The sequence below is a fragment of the Dromiciops gliroides genome, chromosome 6 (assembly GCF_019393635.1).
Source record: "Dromiciops gliroides isolate mDroGli1 chromosome 6, mDroGli1.pri, whole genome shotgun sequence".
Lineage (NCBI taxonomy): Eukaryota > Metazoa > Chordata > Mammalia > Microbiotheria > Microbiotheriidae > Dromiciops > Dromiciops gliroides.
The window spans coordinates 215,396,867-215,417,213 of record NC_057866.1 but is presented as its reverse complement, the minus strand read 5'-3'; positions in this window follow the sequence as shown (position 1 = coordinate 215,417,213).

The window sequence follows — 20,347 nt, the reverse complement described above, 5'->3', positions numbered from 1 at the left end:
AAATAGTTATGTCATCTTCGTAAAGACTGGCTGAGAGCTCTGAATGTCTGTCATTTCGAAGGATTGTACAGCAGTGTGTTACAGAGGTTTTATAGTGTACAAAAATCAATGGGTTAACCACCATAGCTTCTTGCTATGAAGAAGTATTTGTCTTCTTTGTCTATCTGACCCATTCACTAATGATTGTGTGGAATCGAGCAGATATGCAGAGTCATTAACACCTTGGATTCTTTCTGTGAAATAGGATCAAATACTATTTGTGGTGTTACATCAAATGCACTGATTAAATGTTGAAAATTTTAATAAATGTGTTTATGTTGAATATTATGCTGTGTAGACTGTTATTGTTTGTCAGGGAGAACCCTTTCTGCATCCCCTCAATTTCAGGTGAAAGTTATTGAAAACATCATTTGTGCTCTTAAGGTTTGCAAATATTTGCCAAAGATTTCATAATCCTTAGAAATGCTATGTAAGAGCCTTCTGTTGGCATCATCTGTCCCTCTAGGGATCATCAAAAATAGGTTGCATACATCAGGATTGTCAAGGTTCAAAATGTTGTCCCATCTCCGAGAGGTTCCCTGGGGAAATAGTAGACCACTCTATACAGGTCAGATTGACAAATAGCTGCCTCAGGACCTTTAAGTTAGGAGTCAATAAAATAAAATACTTATCTTTTCTTCTTCTGGCCATTTCAGTATGTCCCCTTCCTTATGTTCAAATGTTTGCCAGGTATTTCTGGAACATAAAAAAACTGCTTTATCTGGAAAACATCTTAGGGTTTGTTTAAATGTGACCTTTTCGATATAGGGGCATCCCCCTCTCTATTAGACAGAAAGGTAGGTAGGTAGATAGATGTATGATACATGAATAGATAGATGGAAAGATAGATGAAAGCTAAAGCATATATTAAGCACTTTTCACCAACCATTGTGCCTTGTGTTGGGGATATAAAAACAAGAAAATGAGAAAGTCGCTTTTTTTCAAGGTACATACAGTATAATTGGAAGACAAAAAAAGTAATGAAAAACTGGGATGAGAAGAAGGAATGTATCTATGCCAAAGTACCCAGGCAGCTCCGGAGGCACAGTGGATAGAGTACTGGCCCTGGTGTCAAGAAGATGTGAGTTCAAAATCAGCCACAGACAACTGGTACTTCTAACTGTGTGACCCTGGGAAAGTCACTTAACCCCAATTGCCTCAAACATCCATGGCCATATCCAGTTGTCCTAATGTATATGGCTCTGGAGAAAGGAGTGAGGCTGGCGATTTTTGCACAGCTCTCCTTCACTTAAAAAGGCCAATTTACTGCAAATCATGACCTCCTGATGTCATGGCCTTCTTTGAGAATGAAGGACAAAACAACAATAACTACAACAACAAAGGTGGAGCAGGTTGGAGAGTGAGTGGACAGTGGAGAGACCAGTATTGCTGGGCATCCTCATAATGTGGTGATTCCAGGCAAGAAGTCATTAATCAATTATTCAACCTCAGGGTGGTATCATTGCCATTACACTACAGAAATTTATGAACCCCTTCTTTGATTTTCTCTGTTGGCTTCTTCCTCAGTCATAATATATGGATAGTCAAAAAAACAACCTCTAGAACTGGACAAACTTCTTACAAATTCCATTTGGATATAAGCAGAGCCCCACTGGTATGATTTCTTGATCTGGATTAATGTAACAAATTGATTCATTGGAGGAAGGCATACATATGGTCCAAATGTCAACAAAAGAAAACAGGGGAGGACAAAAAAACAACAATAACAGCAACTAATCTTCTTGACTTTGCTCTCCGTGAAAAGTTAACAGCTGTGTAAGTTTTATGGCCCCCAACTGCACACTCAGCCTTTTTTTTCGGCTGCTCTTTGGTGTTCACCTAGATTTGCAGGTCCACAGTTCAGCTGGGCTATATGGTTTTGTCATTTAACTGTAAACAATGAAGGCTCTCCTACCCTCCTGGAGAAATGGTTTTGATATTTGGACACATAAGGCACATAGATAATTGCTTCTGAAAGGGATCGTTATTTCACAGTATATCCTGTGCTGATGGGGGAATTGAAAAGCAGAGGTGTTTTTGAAATATTTAAATTCAGAGTTATGGAAGAACTCAGAGAGCAACACAGTCATCACTGTTAGGCACCTTTGATTCATCTCTAACACTTTGGACAGGAAATGTTTATTCTATAGAGTAATCTAGTATGAAACATTTAGAGAAACCATCAGGGCCAAAGACAATCTGTGGAATTTTAAATGCTTTAGCAGATTGTGTTATTTTGATGCATTTTACCCCCTTAACAATGAAATGATTATTGCAAAGAAGAATGTTGTAAAATTTAAGGTGTAGCAGTCTGAATAGTTGTGGTCAGGTTAAGCCTAAATACAGGAATGTAGACACCACATAATAGCATTGTCTTTGAGTTCTTCTCTTGGTTCACTTTGATACATGTTTGTATCAGATGTTTTCCAGAATCATTCTTTAGTACGTAATTTTATAATTGGAGAACCAGACACAAAGGGAGGTTAAGAAACCTTAGAAATCAGAACATCTTAACACTCTAACCCTGACTTTAGTGGTAATTAACAAGAACAGATCCTTTCCTTCTATACCTACAGGGATCATGGTTCTGAGCACCATATTCTTGGTCTCATGTTCTCCTGCCATACACCTTGTTGCACTCATATAAAAAGTAACTAGATCTGAAATGTCCTCTGATTCTAGTGAACTTAAACCCTGGTGAGCAGGAGCTTAGGGTGACTCTTTCTGTTTCAATAGTGAGCTATTTCATATGCCCAGAAGTATAAAGTAGCAGCATGAGAGAAAAACTTCTTTTATACCCAGAGATGCAACAACAGAATTGGAAACTGTAGTTTTCATGCCACATGACCGTTGTGAAATTTGCTAAGAAGTGTTGACTTGTCATCTTGTCAGTAGGTGGGCAGATGCTGTAATGTGGCTGATGAAGGATAGTTATAGTACCTTTATGTTACATCAGCAGGTAATTCTTTAGCACTGACACACATTTCCATGGAATTTCATGTTCTGCCTCTGTGTAAAAAGTAGAACTGTGGACTTCTGAGGTTATGCAAGAACTAAAAATAATTTTCATATGCCTCAAGAGGAACCTGTTGAAACAACCTCTCTGTAGCTTTATTGAGAATACTAGCCTATTTTTTTTTTTGACATCTTGGATGGAAAATTTATACTGATTTCCTCCTTTTAGAAGAAGTGATCCTGCATGAAGTTCTGTGCTGAAATAATTTTTTTTGCAAGGTTTAAGTATCAATAGGGCTCTGAGGAAGAGGCAGCTGTGGCAAAGTAGAGGTAATAACAGCTTTGAAGTCAGATGGGCTGGGTTCAAATTCCTGCTTTGCTACTTCATTAGAAGTCTCCTAGTGAAGAAGATACCCACTGCGTCTCTAAGGGAAAGCATTCTACTCAAGAATAAGTCCAGTCTTTTAAAAGTTTATTCTGATTCTTCATTAAATCAAAATTAAGTCTTTTAAAACTTATTTTATTTTTAATTTACAGAATAAAACAAGCATTTCGATAACATGAGATAACAAAAAGAAGACTGTGCATGTGTGTGTATATAAATTACAAATTTTCCATGTAAATTTGTAAGTCATTTAACTGCTCTGGTTTCATCATTTGTAAGGGAGGAAATTTGGATTAGATAGCCTCTAAAGACACCTTCCTGTTCTGAAAATCTTCAAAGAGTCATTTAGAATTGAGTGAAGGGTTAAACGATGTGTTATCCACGATAATCTACCAATATCCAGGGAAAGTCGAAATCAATTCATATACTTTTTTCCCTAGCTCTTATTTCAGTAATTCACTATAAGAATCAAATGTCACTCAATGCTGCCATCTTTAGTATTACTGTTCAGAAAGATCTTTATCCAACACTCCCTTGCATTCATAAAATGTTCCCTACAAGGACTGTAAAGTGCACAGAAATGGAAATCCTTTTAATAACAATGTGGGCAAAGGAGGGGAGCATAATGACCTTCAATTTAATAAAATTGATTTGGAGTTATAGGGAGATCAAGGGATTTGTGCCAAGAGGTTAGCACCTTCTCCAAAGACTTTCCTGATTTCCTCAGCTGAAAGTAATTTCTCTTCTCAAATTTGTCATAGCACTTGGTCTGGACATCTGCTTTTCACTTACCACCTACAGCTCTGTGTCATATTTTGTGTACATGCATACCTTTCCCCTCTCCCAGCCCCCTACCTTCCTTAGATTGTCAACTTCATGGGGGCAAGATCTGTGTCTTATTTCATTGTTCAGCTCCCAGGATTTTACAAATAGAAGGAACTTAATAAAATTTTATTCAGTTAAATTGAATTAGACCCTAAAATTCTACAAATTATAAAAATATTACATTCAGAGATATCTTTCCTGGCCTATTTTCCTACAACCTGGTTTCTAACCACAATATTTTCCCAATCCACTTTTACATTTTCTCCAATGACCTCTTAATTTGCAAATTCAATTACCTTTTCTCAGTCCTTGTCCTTCTTGACCTCTCTATTGCATTTGGTATTGTTAGTCATCATCTTCCAGTTATACTTTTAAGCATTAGCTTTTGCAACACTGTTCTCTCATAGTTCTTTTTCTTTCCTTGTCAGTCACTGTCAAAGTTGACATGTTCTTTATACCCCCTATTTGTGAGTGTCCTCCAAAGCTCTACTTAGTTCTGTTTTTTTCTCTCTACAGTCTCTCCCTTAGTGATTCAATTCACCTCCATGGGTTTCATTATTACATCTATGCAGATTACCACCAAACCTCTACATTCAGCTCAAACCTTTCTTCTGAGCCACTGTCCTATTTCTGCAACTGTCTGTTGGATATCCATATTTGAGATACTGTCAGTACTTAAAATTAATACATCCCCAAATTGAATTATCTTCTCCACATAACCTGTCCTCTTCCAAACTTTCCTATTTGTGTTGATCAGCAATATTTTATGAGCCAGGCTCAAGATTTAATGCCATCTCAACTCTTAACTTTCTCAAAACCCCCATATTAATTTGTTGACTTGTTCTGTCAAGCCTATCCACATATTTCTTACATTTAGTAACCTTTTTCACCTTATATTCCCTCTATCCAGTTTCAGGCTCTATTAAGCAAAAAAAAAGTTAATATTCTTTTAATTTGTTTCTTTGCCTCAAGCCTGCTCTCTAATTCATTCTTCATATAGAAACTAAAATTATTTTCCTAACACATAGTTCTGTCTAAATCACTCCTCTACTAGGAAAATCATTCATTGGATTCATACTGCCTCTAGAGTAAAATGCAAACTTTATATGCTGGCATTTAATGGCCTTTATAATATAGGAATTTCCAGCTTGCCTTCTAGTTTTCTTTTTCTTCTTTTCCACATACTTCTCCTTCCAGTCAAAGTGGACAACATATGAACGTGCCCTTTATTATCCTATCTTTATACATTCACATAGAGCTCCCTCTAGTCCTGAATTTTATTCCTGCCTTTCAAAATTTTTTAAATGTTTTGTTATTTTGAATTTGACAAATAAAACAAATATGAACATTATATATACAAAGAACAAAGAGAAGTTTAAATCAGCTCAAATTCTTTAATGCTCAGTATGTTGTTTTTTTTAGCATAGAACATGTAGTCCTATGCTGTCTTATTTATATATGTAGAACTCCAAACCACCCTTTTGATCTTCAACTGTGCACTTTTTTTTTTTTTTTTGGGCTGGGGAATGGGGGTTAAGTGACTTGCCCAGGGTCACACAGCTAGTGTCAAGTGTCTGAGGCTAGATTTGAACTCAGGTCCTCCTAAATCCAGGGCCAGTGCTTTATCCACTGCACCACCTAGCTGCCCTTCTGTGCACTTTTTATAATTGTTTCATCAAGACTCTTCTTTTCTTCCTTTTAAAAGGTATTTTCATCTCTGCTATTGCTTTCCCTTGCCCCACTTTCCACATCCAGTTATTTCCCTTTATCTGCCCCCAAAGAGCCCTTTTTAGTCCAGTTTAGCATAGTGAAGCAAAAGAAATACAAACATATCCAACAGTATTGTGTCTTGTCTCTACCTTGAGTCAAAAGATCGACAGTGTGGCTCATCAGTCCTTACTTTTGATGATTACTTTGAACAAAATTCTTATATATTTCAAAGTGTTTTTTTTTCTCTTTAGAAGTTACTGTCATATAAATTTCCCTCCTATTTTGATTTATCTCACTGTACTTAAATAGACATATTTTCCTAGGTTTCTCTGAATCTATGCCTTTTGTCACTTCCTTTGCTGAAATGATGATATTCAATTAGTATGCCATAATTTTTCCAGCCACCTCCCAGTTGATGCATTTTGCTAACAAGAAAAAGTGCCACACTGAGTATTGTTGTACTTATGTTTTGTTTTTTCTTGTCTTATCTATCTTTTCAGTACATGTACCTAGAGCGATGTGAATGAGTCAAGGGGCAGCATGGTTTGGTGACTTTTGAAATATTATTCCAGGGGCAGCTAGGTGGCACAGTAGATAAAGCACTGGCCCTGGATTAAGGAGTTCAAATCCAGCCTCAGGCACTTGACACTTACTAGCTATGTGACCCTAGGCCAGTAACTTAACCCTCATTGCTCTGCTATATATATATATATATATATATATAATTCCAAATATCTTTCTAGAATGGTTAGACCTATTTATGCCTTTATATAAGTGCTTTAGAGGATTACTCCAATATCCTCACTTAAAATTGTCCTTTTCCATTTGTGCCATCTTAGCCAAACTGGTGGATGTTAAATTGGACCTTAAGCATAGTTTTCATTTTGTATTTCCATTACTATTAGAAATGTGAGGCATATTTTATGGTTGTTGATAACTTGGTTATCTACTTTTTTTGGTCATCTTTCTTTGAAAACTACATTCATATTATTTGATGACTTCTTTGTTGGAAAATGGATTTTACTCTTATATACCTGAATGAGATCCTTAAGTAACTTAGATATCAGACTTTTATCAGAGAAATTCATGTCTAAATGTCTAATTCTTTACCACCTCTCCCTGAAGCAGTCCAATTCCTCTCTAATTTTAGATTTAACAATTTCATTTGTGGAAAAGGTTTGCAATTTTATGAAATCAAAACTCTTCATTTATCTCCTATAATCCTCTCTATTCCCTTTTGATCAAGGGCTCTTCCCCTTTCCAAATTTATAAAAGGTGTTGCCTTGCTTATTCCTCTAACTTATTAGTGATACAACACCACATGTCATACATCCCTTTTGAGCTTATTGTGTGTGATGTTAGTATAAATGATTTCAGACAGACTACTTTGCCGTTTACCCAGAAAATTTTGTTGGGCCTGGAATCAGGAAGATTCATCTTCCTGAGTTCAAATTTGGCCTCAGACACTTACTAGCTGTGTGACCACGGGCAAGGCACTTAACCCTGTTTGCCTTGCTTTTCTTATGTGTAAAATGAAGTGGAGAAGGAAGAGTCAGGCACAACTAAAATGACTGCTCTAACATAACATAACTGTATTTGCTTGTTTCTGCACCTTATGTTTTTAATATGTAGAACAGATAAAGCTTTTTTATGCTTTTAGAAGTACCAAGTAGTTTTGATTATCACAGCTTTGTAGTTTAATTTGAGATTTAGTATTGTTGGTTCTCCTTCCTTCCCACTCCCTCCCTCATTTCCCCTGAAATTCTGGCTCTTTTGCCCCTGTGAATGTCCTTTGTCATGCTTTTTCCCCTTTAGCTTTCTAATGTAATATTTGAGTAATATGATTGACATGGCAGTAAATACATTAATTGAGGTTGTATTGTTATTTTTATTATATTTACAAAATGTGATCATGAACAGCTAATATCTCACAGTGTTTAACTGTCTCTCTTACTGAAAAGATGTGTGTACACGAACTTTGCATTCCTAACAAACAAAATCCAGTCTTATTCTACATTATTTTAAATATGTTAGTGTAGCTCTTTGCTAATATTTTATTAATTTTTAAATTTTCATTAAGGATAGTTGGAACTTTTTACTCATTTCTATCTCCTGGTTTAGTTATCATTACTATATTTTTTATCATTGAAAGAATTTGGTATCATTTTTCAAACAGTGTATATAATATTAATTTTTTCTTTGAATAGTTGATAGTCTTCTTGTAAATGCTTTTGGTTCTGTTTCTACCCCTTTTGAAGTTCATATATAGCTTATTAACTTTTTCCCATGGGATTAGGTTATTTAAAATGTTCAATGCCTGCTTAGTTACCAAATTCTGTTGGCATAAAATCAGGCAAAATAATATCTGGCAATTTTGTCTATATACTCTTAATATGTTCTGAATTTGCGCTTTCCATTTTTGTTATTAGAAATTATTTTCCTCCTTAAAAATGTTAACATTTTGTCATATGGTTTAACTGGTTTTTTTAGATTAAAAATAACCCTTGACTTCATTTTTTCAATTCTATTTACTTAGTTGGGGATGATTTCAAATTTGATTGTCTTCTTAGATTATCAGTATTCCTTTTTACATATATATATATATATATATATATATATATATATATATACACATATATATGTGTGTGTGTGCTTATATTACATAGATACACTATTTTAGTGTTTTTTTTTCTTAATTTGTTTTTTCCCTAGGTGTTGTTGTTGTTGTTGTTGCAGGACCAGTTTATTTGTCTATCCTTTTTCTTTTGTTAATGAAAATGTTTCGCATTATAGATTTTCCTCTAAATATTACTTTGGATATATCCCCGAAATCTTGTCTCAATATTGTTATTTTCTTTGATGAAATTATCTATTGTTTCTAACATTTAATTTTCAACCATGGATTCTGAAGAATTGTTATTGAGGCTTTATTTCAGTTTATATTCTTTGTAAACAATTCTTTAATAATTATAATGTGTATTATTTTGTTTTCTATACATAATGAGTATTACATTTCTGCTTTTCTGAATTTGTTTTTGTTTTTAGAAGCTAGCACATTGTCACTTTTTGTAAAGATGTCATGCATAGTTAAGAATATGTATTTTCCTTTTTATTCACATTCAGGTTTCTCTAGAGAACTATTATAACTAACTTTTTAAAAGTTATATTCAGATCCTTAATTTCTTTCTTTATATTTTTGTTAGATTTCTCTAATCCCCCTACTCCTCTATTGCCCGATGGTCTGAATGCTTCTGTAGCTTATTTTTTCCCCTTCCCTCTATTATTTCCTTCATGACATTTCTGGACCAAGCATTTCTTTTGGATTCTTGTCCTCAAATGGTTCTGCTTTTTTTTTTTTCTGATAGGATAACTTTTCCAGTGATCATGGGTTTTGGATGGATTTTTTTTTTTTTGCAGTAAATTTCTTGATATATCTACTTGGATTTCCGGATAAATATTTGATCTACCATCTTTTTTAGATCATTTCTAAGATAGGGGTTTCTCTGTGACCTCTCATACCACTATCTTAGCTAAATTTCTCAGTACATTTCTTCACTTTTGAACTTCTATCTACAAAGCTTCATTCAGGTGCTACCTCTTTTATGAAGCCTTTCCCAAACCTCCCAGTTAAAAGTTATATCTTCCTTTTAAAAATTTCCTTGATCACCTATTTATGATCATATACAGATCTTACTTTATATTTTATTTATTTTGATTTTCCCTGTTAGATTTAAACCCTTTGAAGGCCAACTTTGTTTTTCTTTTTCACTTAGGGCAACTAGGTGGTGCCATAGTACATAGAGTGCTGGCCCAGGAGTCAGAAAGACTGAATTCACAACTACAATCTGTGTGACTCTGAGCAAGTCACTTAACCCTGCTTACCTTGGTTTCCTTATCTGTAAATTGAGCTAGAGAAGGAAATAGCAAAACCATTCTAGTATCTTTGCCAAGAAAACCCCAAATAAGGTCACTAAGAGTCAGACACAACTGAAAAATGACTAAGTAAATTATTTTTCATTTCATTTTTGTATGTCCAAAACCTTTCACAGGGCTCTGAACATAACAGGGAGTGAATCAATGCTTCTTATAAGAACTGAAATGAAGTCATTGAATGATAATTAATCAGTCATTCTTTTCTTTAGCCTGTTTGAACATACAGTGATATTCTTCATCCTATTCCCAATATTCTGTTCTCCATACTTTTCCCACTGTCCTCAAGTTTCTAATCCAAGCCTGCTGCCTGTATTCTCAGTGGATTAATTCATCTCCTCACTTGACTAACAACAGAGAGGCTATTTGCCAATCTTCTCTCTCTTCACTTCACAACTTCCCAATGTACTTATGCATCCTTTTGATGCCAAAAGAAACCTATCAGATTATTTCAGAAAAATCTGGGAAGATTCATTTAACTGATACAGAGGAAATTGGGAAGACCTGGGAAAACATTGTACATAGTAACAGTAATATTATAACAACTTTATTATTATAACTGTGACTTAGCTACTCTGATCAAGACAATGCTCCTGGTCAATTCCAAAGCACTCAGGATGAAAAATACTATCCATCTCCTGAGAGAGAATGGATAAGTGCAGATTGAAGCATATTTTATTTCACTTTCTTTATTTTTCTGACAACATGGCTAATGTGGAAATATGTTTTGTATATACATAATGGGTATCCTATTTATTGTCTTCCCTGGGGGAGAGGGTTAGAAAGGGAAGGAGAATTCTAAAATGAAAATTAAACAAACAAACAAACAAAAAACCCAAACAAATAGTGGGTAGAGCTAAGATGGTTGAGGAAATACAGTAACCTTCTAGACCTCTCCATAAAATCCCTCCAAATAGCTCCAAATAATGCCATAAGACAATTCTGGGAGCAACAGAACCCACAAAAGGATGGGCTTAGATCATTTTCTAGCCAAAGGGGGCTTAGAAGGTCATTAGTAGGGGCAGCTAGGTGGCACAGTGGATAGAGCACTGGCCCTGGCTTCAGGAGGATCTGAGTTCAAATCTGGCCCCAGACACTTAACACTTACTAGCTGTGTGACCCTGGGCAAGTCACTTAAGCCCAATTGCCTCACCAAAAAAAAAAAAAAAAGAATCAGTGGGAAAGGTCTGTGGTACCAGGGTGAGAGTGGAACCCAGATCCAACCTTTCCCAACATAGATCCAGCCATAAGTTGTGCTACACAGATCCAGCCCCAGGCTGGCCACACCAGAGAAAGAAAACTCCAGAGCCTCTGAATCAGATGCAGTGGTGACTACTTCTGGAACTCAGCTCACAGTTGGGTGAGGGGGGTCCAGTGGTTAACTGGGGGAAGATTTCAAGTGTCTCTGCTGGTGCTGAGATAGAACTCTGTTGTATTGTCCATGCTCAGAACCAGGAAGCAGTCTTGAGTGGTGGCCAAGTTTGGGGAGAGGTGCATGCATGCCTGTGTTAAAGCAAGCAGACCTGTGGTTACTTTCATACCAGAACTCAGACCAGGAAAGTGCAGAATGTGCCTCTCCTTAAATCGTACCATGTGGGAACCCCTGAAGCTTGGGACATTGTACTCTGGAAGTAGTGCCCCACTTTAAGAAAAAGTTAAAAGTCAAGAAATAGGCTGGTAAAATAAGCAGACAGAAAAAGATGCTGACCCCAGAAAGATTCTTTGGTGAAAAGGAAGATCAAAATATACCCTCAGAAGATGATAACAAGTCAAAGTTCCTAAATGCAAAGCTTCCAAGAAAAATATAAATTGGTATCAGGCCATAGAGGTATTCAAAAAGGACTTTGAAGATAAGGTAAGAGAAGTAGAGGAAAAAATAGAAAGAGAAATGAGAACGATGCAGGAAAGCCATGAAAAAAAAAGTCAACAGCTTGAAAAACCAAATGGAAAAGGAGTTACAAAAGTTCTCTGAAGAAACTAATTGCTTAAGAATTAGGATTGAGCAAATGGAAGCTACTGACTTTATGAGAAATCAAGACAAAATAAAGCAAATCCAAATAAATGAAAAAAAAATCCCCTTGGAAAAACAGCTGACCTGGAAAATAGATCCAGGAGAGATAATTTGAAAATTATTGGACTACCTGGAAGCCATGAACTAAAAAAGAGCTTAGACATCATCTTCAAAGAGATTGTCAGGGAAAATTGCCCTGATATTCTAGAAACAGAAGGTAAAATAGAACTTGAAAGAATCCACCAATCACCTCCTGAAAGAGATTCCCAGATGAAAACTTCCAGGAAAGCTATAGCCAAATTCCAGCGCTCCAAGATCAAGGAGAAAATAAATAATTCAAGTACTATGGAGCTCCAGTCAGTATAACATAAGATGTAGCAGCTTCTACAGTAAAGGATCAGAGGGCATGGAATGTGATATTCTGGAGTGCAAAGGAACTGGGATTATAACCAAGAATCACCTACCCAGAAAAACTGAGCATAATCTTTCAGGGAAATAATGGGAATTCAATGTAAGAGAGGACTTTCAAGTATTTGTCATGAAAAAGCCTGAACTGAATAGAAAATTTGACTTTCATATACAAGACCCCAGATAACCTTGAACAGCTAAACAGGAAAAAGAAATCATGAGGGATTTAAAAAGTTAAAATTATTTAAATTCCTATCTGGGAGGATGATACTTGTAACTCATAAGAACTTTCTAATTATTAGTGCAGCTGAAGGGAGTATGCTTAGAGAGATGGAAAAGGTGTAAGTTGAATGTGAAGGGATAATACCTTTAAAGCATTTTAAAAATTAATTATTTTATTTATTTATTTTTGTGTGTGTATAGGCGGTGATTGGGGTTGGGTGGCTTGTCCAGGGTCATATAGCTAGTGAGTGTCCGGTGTCTGAGGCCAGATTTGGGCTCAGGTCATCCTGAGTCCAGGGTTGGTGCTTTGTCCACTGTGCCACATAACTGCCCCATGTTGATATCTTAAAAAAATAAAATAAAGGGGTATAGGAATGCACTGGGAGAAAGGGAAAGGGAGAGTTGGAATGAGGTAAATTATCTGATATAAAAGAAGCAAGGAAAGCATATGGAGTAGAGGAGAAGATGGGGAAGGTATGGGGGAGTAAGAATCAGAATTGACTCAAAGAAGCAATAACATATCCACTCAAATGGGTATAGTAATACATCTTGCCTTGCAGGAAAGTGGAAGGGGAAGGGGATAAGGGGAGAGGGGTGAAGGAAAGGATGGCAGATTGGGGGAGGGAGCAGTCAGAAGCAAAACACTTTTGAGGAAAGATAGGGTGAAAGAATATAGAAATTAGAGTAAATATCAAGGGAAAAAAAAACTTGAAGCAAGTTTGTCTGATAGGCCTTATTTCTCAAACACATAGAGAACTGAGTCAAATTTGTTAAAATGAGAGCCATTCCCCAATTGATTTATGAACAAAAGACATGACATTCAGATGAAATAATCAAAGATACCTATAGCCATATGAAAAATATGCTCTAACTCACTATTGAGTTGAAAGATTCAAGTCAAAACAATTCCGGGCACTGGATTGGATTGGATAAAAGCAGAGGAAAATCACAAATGTTGTGGAATATATGGGGAAAATTAGACATTAATACACTCTTGGTAAAGTTGTAAACTGATTCAAACATTCTGTAGAGCAAGTTGGAACTATGGCCAAGGGGCTGTAAAACCATGCATACTCTTCAACCTATCAATACCACTTCCAGGTTGGTATCCAAAAAGAGATTTAAAAGAAAAAAAGTTGGATTCAAAATTAGGGTTATGCCCATCACTTGGGGAAAAGCTGATTAAACTGTGTTATAAATACACATTTATAACATTTTTCTTGAGTTCTTAAGGGAGGTGGGGAGGGAGGGAGGAAAAGAATTTGGATCACAAAGTTTTAAAAAATGATGTGAAACTTTCTGTCAACATGTAACTTGGGGAAAATTCTAAAGAAGGAAACAAATAAACAAATAAATAGATAAATAAATAAATTTTAAAACAAACAAAAAACTCCCTAACTTTTACTTTTGTCCTGAACCTATCCCCTTTTACCCTTTCTCACTATGTCAATGATCTCTTGTAATCCTATCTTTAATTCCTTCCTCTCTACCAACAGGTTAATTTATTTTCCCAGGTTTACACAGCTCGTGTATTTCAGAGGAAAGACTTCAACCAAAATGCTCCTGGCACTGAGATCAGCTCTCCATTCACTATACTAAGCTGCCTCTAGACTTCCTCATTTTCTTATTTTCCTTTACTTTTTATTGACCCTCGAATTTCTTCCAAATAAGCACTTGTAAGTATTTTCCTCTACTATGTTAGGTCAGAAATTTGAGTCTTAGCTCTTCAAATCTCTGAGAGCTTAACTGATTTTCTCAGTTATATAGTCAGTATGTGTCAGAGATGCAGTTTGAATCCAGGACATCCTGACTTTGTGTCCAGCTTCCTATCCATTGAGTTATGTCATTTCCCTCATATCTCCCTTATATACTTCAATATTTTGTAGGCAACTTTACTACTGTGACAGAAATACCCTGGGTAGTGTCCATATCTGTATCCTTGGCAGTGCTCAATTCTCCTTAGTATAGGGATACAAAGTCAGGAAAATGCCACAGTGTGGGAAAACCAAAGATGTTAGCTATTAATAATTTGTCTCACTTAAAAACTAGAGTGAGGTAAATCCCTATCATGTCTGTGGCATGCCAGCTTTGTTGAGGTTCAGTGATTTTTCAGTTGCATCTGATTCTATATGATCCCATTTGGTTTCTTCTTAGCAGAGAGTCATTTGCCATTACCTCCTCCAGCTCATTTTACAGATAAGAAAACTGAGGCAAACTGACTTAAGTGGCTTGCCCAGAGCCACACAGCTGACTGAATTTGAACTCAGGAAGATGGGTCTTCCTGATTTTAGGCCTGGCACTCTTTTGTTGTCTCCTCAACAAAGCTGAGGCAGTGAAGCTATGGGCCAGACATCATGCTTATTCACATATGAACCAGGCAAGTAAAAAATGGAAAGTAGTGTCATTACTAAACTGAAAATAAAGGCAAGAAACTAACTGGTGTTTTCATAATGTACCCTTTGAAAGTCTAATTCTTTCCATATGGACTTTGATACAAAAAAAATGATCCAAATACATCTTCAATAAACATTTCCAATGATGTAGACATTTAGTGTAAGGAGGGGCATAATAAAAGCAAGGAGGGGGCTAATGTGAAGGAAGAGAAGAGGAGATGGAGTTAAGTAAGAAAAGATAAGGGTAGAGGAAAAGAGGGAAAAGGTATTGTTGCTGATTGTATGGTGATTTTTGAATTAGTTACTTAGTCTGAATATATATCTAAAAACTGTGAATATGGCTTAATTACAGGTTCCCTAGGATAGTCTTGAAAGGCTTAGGTTTCTTTCAACTTTCAGATAGCTCACCTTTTCCTTTTCATCATGGAATTAATTAGAATTTTTAAAAAGGGCATATAACATTCATAGTCTAAAAATAAGTCATTTCTATCCATGGATAACTCACAGTATGTCATGATCCTCCCCAAATAGCAGCTGTTTGGATGGACAGATCCTCTTTGGTTTGTTTCTATTCTGCTGCATGCTCTATGGGCCTCAGATATTTGTGAATTGCAATTGAGCCCACCTTGGGGACTGTTTTTACTAACCAGCTATTGTTAAGTGTCAGTCAAGGAGAACATTTGGGAGGAAAAAAAACCCTCCAACAATCCAAACAAAACAAAGGGAGGGATAAAAATGGGTCTCTTTGGTGCTCACATACTTTTCCTTCTATGTCTCAGAGGGATGCCCCACATCTGTCGAATGTCAGATTCTGTGGGATAGCAGTGAGTGCCCCCAGGAGAAGTAATGCATGTTGTAGGAGTCAAAGCCCACTCTGCATTTCTCACTCCCACCTCTTGGAGTTTGTTCTGCCTGGTCCAGGTGATAGCAATAGCAGCGTGACATGGTAATGGGTGTAGCTGTCAGCATTCTAGCAATGTGTCTGTCAGAACAAAGAAAAAGAGGATGCCAGCTCCAGCATTTGCCAGCACACCCCTTCCAAGCAGCTGTAATCAAATGGCCACTTGATCCATATTATGGATCAGTTTCTAATCTTGTTCTCATCTCTTAAGATGATGTAATAAAGTTGGCTGTCTTTGACAAGTTACAATATCACAAGGGTTGTTAGTCAATGCAGGGGACCAACATTTTATAAATGTTTTACAGCCGGAAGGATACTAAGAGATCAGCTCATCTCACCTTCTAATTTTGTGGGTTAGGAACCTGAGGCCCACAGAGGCCCACTGATCCAACATTACACAGTGGATTGATGGAAGGACTGGGACTTTAGTCCATGTATCTTGGGACCCAGACTTTTATTCCAGTTCTCTTTCTAATGCTTTACACAACAGATTTTGAGCTCAATGTTGCTCCTGAAGCCCTCTATTCTATACATATAATATACATATGATGAAAATAAAGACTGAGAAGGATAAGGTCATACACAAGTGTCAGGATTAAGAATCCAGACCCTCGGGGCAGCTAGATGGCGCAGTGGTAAAGCACCGGCCTTGGATTCAGGAGTACCTGAGTTCAAATCCGGCCTCAGACACTTGACACTTACTAGCTGTGACCCTGGGCAAGTCACTTAACCCTCGTTGCCCTGCAAAACAAAAACAAAAACAAAAACAAAAACAAAAAAAAAGAATCCAGACCCTTTGATTACACAGATGTTGTTCTTTCTACTGTATTAAATGCCTCCATCTTTCTTTTTTTCTCCTTCAGGGATAAGTTTTAATATGCCTTTACTTTTTATTTTCTATCTATTAACATAATTTAGGAATGCTACTTTGAGAAAAATAATTCACAGGATCCTAGATTGAGAGCTAAAAGATTTCTAAGAGAATAAGGGACTTGTTTACAGTGTATTAAGTGGAAAAACTAGGACTTTGAACCTTGATAGGGTGAGCTATTAAATGTTTAACAACTAGCTCTCCAGAAAAAATATACACAGCTTAATTTTAAGTTTAATCCACATTATTAATATTTTGTCCATAAATTTTTAAAGTCTATGATTCAACAAAACCATAATTCAAGCCCTACTTTGTAGCTTTTTTGAATTTCTAAGTTATAAATGCTTACACTGAAAATTTAACAATTGGCTCTTCTGATCCAGCTTGAGCACTTTCCATCACATCCCTGAATGCCGGTCATTTGGTTCCAGATTCAAATCTCTTTCTCCATTTCTCCTTTTGTTTATATTTATATTCTCAAATCAGATCACTGGGTATTTTTGTCTTCTAAAGACATAGATATTGGGGCATGGTTTAAAGGGGTTCTACTAATTAAGCAAGGGCAGGTCTTTTGAAGGATTGTGTCATAGCAGGAATTCTATGAAGTTGAGGAAATGGAGGTGGAGAATGCTTAGCACAAGTCTTATGAGGGAGATAAAAGGAAAAGCATTTATTCAGTGCTTACTATATGCCAAGCACTGTGCTAAGAAGTAAGGGCAAAAAGAGAAAAAATCGGGAACACTGCTATTGTCAAGGAACTCATGTTTTAATTAGCGGAAATAAAACACACACAAAAAAATTCAGTTGCAAAGTGGATTGGAAGGCCTAGAAATCCTCATAGTTCAGTAAGACAGTTGATGGGCTGGCCCAGGAATGTAGAGTTTGCAATATTAGATCAGGTGACAAAGAGTCAAGGGACATGGTAAGTTCTGGAGCATGCTAGGATGCAGCTGCTGGGTGAATGGTAAGACCTGGAGATCATCCATATCAATGGAAAGAAGAGACTTGGTGAATCCTATCACAAAAAGTTATGTGACTACTCAAATGGACTAGAAGGAGTCTGAGCAAGGATGAGTGGGAAAGGAACAAAGGGAAGGTAAGGATGGAGGGGAACCTCTGAGTATGGATCCAAGGAAATTCAGAATTAGGAGAAACAAATTCAACTGCAAAATTAATATTCTAAATACACAGATGGTAGAGTGACTATGTCCCTACAAGCCTAAAAAAATGTTTTCTATCATTCTGAGGTGACTATGGGGATGCATTTCTATATCTACCCAGGCCATGGGCATGAATGAAGTGATTTTTTTTCTTTCAACTTAGCATGTTTGTTAAATATCTACTATGGAAAACATTATGAGGGGTACTGGAAGAGATAAAATGCTTGAGACCTGCCTTTATGGCGTTTATAGTGTAGTAGAAGAATTGGACACATACAGAGACAATATGATACAAAAATCACATCCTAAGTGTATTAAAGAGGTACAAAACTAAGTCTTTGTGAAATTCAAGTCAGTCAACAAGCATTAATTAACCAATTACTGCCATTGCACTAAAACATAAGGATACAGAATAGGAAAATAAAAACAAAAGTATTAGTTTGTGCCCTCAAGTACTTTATATTGTAATTTGGGAGATAGCGTGAAAATATCTTTGTACATAACAAAAAATACACAGAATGAAAGGAAGGTAATTTTGGAAGGAATTTGCTCATAGGGGAGGGGCTAGAAATGCCTCCTGTGGAAAGCTTATTAACTGTGTCATAGAGTAAAGCTTCTTAAACTGTGGGACCCCATATGGGTGCATTCAAGTAACAATGTGGGGGATAGGAGAAATTTGACATTAGTAAAAGCTTATGTATGCCTATTTTATATACATGGGGTCATATGAAAATAATTTTTGGGGAGAAAAGGTGTCATAAGTGGGAAAAGAGGAGAGGGAAGGAGGGAGAGAGGGAGGGAGGGAGAGAGAGAGAGAGAGAGAGAGAGAGAGAGAGAGAGAGAGAGAGAGAGAGAGAGAGAGAGAAGGAGGAGGAGGAAGGGAAAATATGAATAAGATGCTGGACAAGGTGGGATCAAGGATTCACATAAAAGATGGAATAAAAGTTTCATGCAGAAAGTGTTCCTTGCCAATGAGAAAATTCACCTTCTTCATCAAAAGACAGGAGTGAAGGAGGAGATAATGGAGGTAGTTGTCTGGGGGTTAGGAAAAGGAAAGAGATTGTGTCATTAATGTTTGTAGATTCAGGAGACTTGGGAAGAGGAATCTGAGTTGGATTTTAAATGATGGGTAGGAATCCAAAAGACAAATAGAGACATTAGGGCATTCAAGATATTGGGGAAACTTCCAGTAAAGACATTATGATACACCTATTTGATTTTTAAATTATAGAATTCTCCAGTTTGGCTATACCAGAAGAGTATATACAGAGAGAGTAATATGAAATAGTAATATGAAATAAGCAGCAGCAAATTGTGGAAGATCTTTACTAAGTAGGGAGCAGAGAGTCACTGAGGATTTTTGAGGATGGGATTGACATGATTGGGTCTGTAAACTATTCTGTAAGCAATCTAAAGGATGGAAAAGAAAGGAAATGAGTGTGGCAAAACTAAGACCTGTTAGGTCTGCTCTCCAGAATGGTTGGATCTGTTCACAACTCCATCAGCAGTGGACTAGAATCCCAGTTTTCGTACATCCTCTCCAACATTCATTAATTTACTTTTTTGTTCTATTTGCCATTCTGATAGTTGTGAGGTGATACCTCAGAGTTGTTTTAATTTGCATTTCTCTGTTCAAGAGAGATTTAAGCATTTTTTTATATGACTATCGATTGCTTTGATTTCTTAGTCTTAAAAGTGTCCGTTCATATCTTTTGACTCTCCGTTGGAGAATTACTTGTATTTTTATAAATTTGACTGAGTTCTCTATATATTTGAGAAATGAGGTCTTTATCAGAGATGCTTTTTTTCAAAAATCCTTTCTCAGTTTTCTGCTTTCCTTATAATTTTGGTTGTATTGATTTTGTTTGTGCAAAAGCTTTTTAATTTTGTATAATCAAAATTACCTATTTTGTATTGCTGTCTATATTTTCTTTGGTCATATATTCTTTCCCTGTCCATAAATCTGACAGAATTATTTCATGCTCTCTTAACTTAACTTATGATATTGCTTAACTTACTTATGATATTTCCCTTTATGTATATATCATGTACCCATTTTGAGCTTATTTTAGTATATGGTACGAGATGTTGATCTATACCTAATTTCTGTCATATTGATTTCTGGTTTTCCAAGCTATTTTTGTCAGATACTTAGTTTTTGTTCTAAAAGCTTGGATCTTTGGTTTTATCATATGTCAGATTACTATAGTCATGTCATATAGTATAATTTGGACCTATTATATTCCCCTGATGAACCTCTCTATTTCTTAGCCAGAAACAGATTGTTTTGATAATTACCATTTTATAATACAGTTTGAGATTTGCTACTGCTAGATAGATGACCTTCTTTTGCATTTTTCCTTGCTTCCCTTAATATCCTTGAGCTTTGGTTTTTCTAGATGAATTTTGTTATTATTTTTTTCTAGATCCATGTAGTGCTTTTGATAGTTTGATTGTTATAGCACTAAATAAATAAACTTAGGTAAAATTGTCATTTATTATATTGGCTTGGCATACCCTTGAGCAATGAATATTTT